At 40.2% G+C, this 4,820-nt stretch overlaps 1 long non-coding RNA gene across 1 annotated transcript; it reads left to right on the top strand.

Annotated features, from left to right (window-relative positions):
• The first annotated feature begins 1,685 nt into the window (after window positions 1-1,685).
• On the top strand, window positions 1,686-2,380 carry LOC120433814. Its single transcript, XR_005608782.1, has 2 exons — window positions 1,686-2,085; window positions 2,158-2,380. It is a non-coding gene; the product is annotated as an uncharacterized LOC120433814 (long non-coding RNA).
• Window positions 2,381-4,820: the final 2,440 nt, after the last annotated feature.

Below are 4,820 nucleotides of genomic sequence, written 5' to 3'. Positions count from 1 at the left end.
AAGCCTCCAGACTCTATTTTAAAGCAGAAGGGGGAAAAGGGGAAAAGAAGGAGCACAGGGGAATCTGTGTTGTGATCCAAGTCAAAAGGCATTTTGATCTTTGTTTCAACAACAAAAGACAGAAAAGCTGCTATTCAACACAGCTTTGGAGAAATGGAAAAGGCTAAATAAAAGCCTTGTACCTCTTAGAGTAAGGCAGGTTTATATTTTTCTGTTTTAATATCATTTCTGCATATTAAATAATACTGAACAACTATATGCAGGTATCCATTGCATGCCACAGCATTATTATTACATTTTCAACGCAAAATGTCTCAAGCAAATAAAGGCACATAGGAGATAATGTATAGACTGTGTGGGAGATGTATGTTTTTACACGGTGCTTAAACTGCAAAGGTTAGCACGCTTTGAAATGTTCAAATAGCAAGCTATCTAGTGAATTCTTTTGCAGAAGAGCAAATGTCTTGTAGGTAAGTGGAAAATGATTTGCATGGTAAAAAAAAAGAAAAAAAAAAAAAAAAAATTAATTGCACAACAAGTCAAGAATGTGCTCCAGGATGTGGGCGCTAATGTTTTCTCGTCAACAATCAAGGAAAGATTCCCTGATCAGAACTTCAGGGGGGCTTCACAACAAGTTGTAAATTGTTCCCTCAAATACAGAAACACCAGGTTAAAGTTCACACATCCTACAAAACACACAGGAAGCAGAGTTGCAGAAACAAAGTGATGAAACAAAAATAAGCCGCTATCAAAATATTGGAGAGAGGAAAAATTGTGCTGGAAAAACACAGCTCATGAGATAACGCAACACCTTATCTGTCAAACATGGCAGTGCTTCTGTTACAGCTTGGATATGTATGGCTGCCAATGGAACTGGCACACTGCCATTTATTGATGATTTCACTGCTGACAGAAGAAACAGGATGAATGCAGAGGTGTACAGGAACATTCTGTGTGCTCTCATTCAGACAAATGCATCAAAAATCATTGGGCGACAAAACCTAAAAAAATACAGTCAAAACAACCTAAGAGCTTTTGGGGGGCAGACTGGCTGATTCAATCACCGGGTCTCAGCAGAAGTGAGCACTTGCTGAATGCTGGACTTTTTGCTGCCTGGCAAAGAAGATAAAAAGTATCTGCTGCATTGGTCCGAGAATTCAGACACTTACTGAAGATTTAGACACACAATCTTATGAAAGAGTTTAGGCCTACTGGATTCTCTCTGTACTGATGTAAATGAAAGGTAAGAGTTATATGAGGCAATGTGGTGTCCATGACTGAGGACACGTGCACGAAAAATAATTACAGCTTTTTTATCTTGCAAGCTGAAAACTCAGCAGGGCTACTAATCCGGTCTTTAAGTGATGACGTGACGAATCCTGCTTCCGGGCCCAAACTACCCTGCGTTTAATATGGCTTTTGTGTTTTTAACATGTTTTAAAGCCCCTAAAAACAGTCAGTGATCACTGTCAGCCTCTCTTGGGTTTTATTACCGCTATTCATTTTAAAGCTCAGTTTTTAAAACCTTACCATGTAACTACAGCCCAGCCCATGCAGCAGTATATGAATGACTAACCTCGTATTGTGGATGGATCATCTCAGTTATTCTCCACTCTGAAGTTCGGTGTGTTTACAGCATCCTGCCATGCGATTGCATTTGTCCTTGACCACCGAGAATCCTCATGTTAACTTTTAACGAGTGGAAAAATGTTCGCTTTCATCCTCCAGCTTCACTGTTTATATTATGCTTAGAGTTGGGTGCAAATTAGATATTGCAGTCTCTGTAAAACAGAGAAAAGCTTTCTGAAACTATGCACAGTCTTTAAGACTATAGGCTACTCTCTTTGAGAGGTTTTTCAGTGCCTGTCAATTATCATTTGTTCTTTGATATCCTCAGTGTTTCACACTGGATAAAAGTCGGTTATTTTTCCAACAGAAACTTAAATAAAGAGACAGACCTGAAGCTCCATCACATAAACTCAAATAAGCCTTCCTGGATTGGGAATACCTGGGCCTCATCAGACCAGCTGGTATATTAGAAGGAGGAGATCAGCTGTTCAACGCTGGATTGTTGTGAAGGCTCTAGTCAGTACACGTCTAGCTCAAGTTTCCTGTGCCTCCGTCTCAGAGACTTAACGAGTGTTTCTTTGTTCCTAGATTCCCCGGACTCGTCGCCGTGTTTCCCCGTGTGGAGTGTGGAAGGAGTGACTGGTCGCTAGCAGAGAAGAGAGAGGTTGAACTGAGGGCGTGTGTGATTTCCCTGTTTTCCCTGGAGCCCTGGACCTCTGCCCCTCACGTCTTGTATATAGCACTAACCCCGCACTGTCTGTACATACACTTGGTGAAGATCTGTAAATAAACCGTCTCTGTTTAAACGCTACTCAGGAGTCCTGCGAGTGGATCCTCTAAGCAACCCGTGACACCTGGTCTCTGTGACATCATCGATGCATTTTGGGATGTAGGCAATGACAGTTTCTGTATATTCCTGAAAGTCTGTGGTGTTGTCGTGTGTGGCAGCCTGTGGTGGAAAAGCAGTCTTGCAGTGCCTCTGAGGACCCTTCTTGCCACACCTGTACCTGCTTACGAACTGGTTTGGTGACTTTGACCAGGGGCCTGTGGGAACCCATGGCACACCTAGGTTTCTGCCTGTAGTACTGACCCTTATGCAAAATAGGTGGAATTAAGACACAGTTCCAAAAGCAAACACAACTGATCAGTGCTGAGAGTGGTCCTGTTGCTGAGGTTGGGGTGATCCTGTAATCTCTTATGAACTACCTCCAACGCTTCTATGACTGGGATGCAAGTGAAGACAGATGTAACATCTCTCTCTCACTGTACATGTACTGTTTATAAAATTAGGGAAACATAACCTGCACAAACAAAATAATTTGCAGGACAAATGTTTGACATCAATTTTGTTCGATTTGAAGAAGGTAGGGGGGCCAACTTCACTCACATGTGTTTATAAGATCTGGGAAATGTGCAGTCAGCTGAGACTGAAGAAGTCACTTGGATGAGTGACGAAACGTTTCTCCAACTGAAAATGTCCAGATGAACAGAATCAACCTTTTGGGATTTACTTACCTGGATGATTAAGCACGCATCAAGAAGTTATTTTATTAAAATTTTTAAAATGATAGCAGCACAAACAAACATTTTTGCAGCACAAACGTAGCACAAACGTTTGACATCAATTTTGTTTGATTAGGGTAATGTGGGGGGGCTGGTTGACCTTTTGACCTTTACATTTTCATTAATATCTTTAAAACAGAAGCAGCACAAACAACAATTTTAGCAGCACAAACCAGCACAAACGTAGCACAGTTGATTGACACCCATTTTGTTTGATTTAATTAATGTGGGGGGGCTGGTTGACCTCTGATGACCTCTAGAAATTTTTATTAATATCTTTAAAATGATAGTAGCACAAACGAAAATTTTTGCAGCACAAACCAGCTCAAACGTAGCACAAACGTTTGATACCATTTTTGTTGGATTTGAAGAAGGTGGGGGGGCCAACTTCACTCACATATCCTTCTATATATACATACTCTACATATATTTCTCTATTTACTTCTACTTAAAAGAAGAGCCCCATTACACTTAATAGGGTGTTCTCCGTCCTGCTGTTGCCTGCATCTGTTTTCTTTTCTTTGACAACTATCAGGGAAAAGAAGACATTCCATCTACTAAAAGGTTGTTTTCAAGCATTCAATCTTCCTTTCCTTATGCAAAACAAAATAGTGCTAGTACTGGAATTGATACTGTAATTCCAAAAGTTCAAGAAATATATTAATATATTATATGGAGACATACAATCTTCCTCAAAATGCACAAATACACACCTGTGGTTGCTTGATATGAATTCTTATTTATTTTCTGTAAAAAACTGGCTGGATAAAAAGAGAAAAAGCTGAATTAAATATCATTTTAGGGACAGAGCGATGGTATGCTTGGGAAAGTGGATGTGGAAGTTTCCCTGGATTTTTTGTGAGCAGTTTTTGACTCTGAGTGTGCAAGTGTCAGACATTCTGTACCTGTAAGCACATTGACTGGCTCTCTAACTTTCTGATTTCCATTTCATGACACAATGACAGATGAAAACTTAACAGCGTCGCCTCCCCGTATCGTCCTCCTCTGGCACCGTCTCTCCATTTCTTGCTTCGCCTCAAACCAGCTGCAATAAAACTCAAAAAACACACTTGGCTCAGTTCCCTTACCTCCATCTACGCCTTTCCGAAATGCTCACTAGTACTTAACAGACAATTACAGCACATTTAACAGGTGTATGGGAAAGGCAACTGCCAGAAAGCGCCTCGTGGGAAGTGTGAGGCTGAAATTTCACTCACAAAGTAACACATAAGAAGCCTTAAACAGATGTGCAGGTCACTGGTACAGTTTGCAGGCACTTAGTTCAAAGAACTAAACAGCAAGTGAATTTAAAATTCATATATATGTGTGTATGTATAGAATTGTACTTGTGTGTATTTCTTCTATTAAAAACAAGCTTTAGAACTGCTGTTCACAGCTATAAAGTACCAGGTCTATAAGAGAGCTCGGTGTAGGTTCAGTGCAGCTGTAGTTATCAGTGAACATTTCAAGTGAGTTGATATGCTATTCATGCATCGGCATCTTTTATGAACACTTGATTGCATACAGCCACTGTATGTATGAGAAATGTCATTTTAATTTTACTGGACAAATGAAATGACATTGGAAAATATAGAGGCGCAGCACACTTTAATACATGGACCATTTTCAGTGTTGCAGTAATTGGAGCAGTGTACAAACAGGGTTTATGGTTTCCTGTAAAGGCAAAC

Source organism: Oreochromis aureus, linkage group 3 (assembly GCF_013358895.1).
Source record: "Oreochromis aureus strain Israel breed Guangdong linkage group 3, ZZ_aureus, whole genome shotgun sequence".
Classification (NCBI taxonomy): Eukaryota; Metazoa; Chordata; class Actinopteri; order Cichliformes; family Cichlidae; genus Oreochromis; species Oreochromis aureus.
This window is presented reverse-complemented; position numbering and strand designations above follow the sequence as displayed.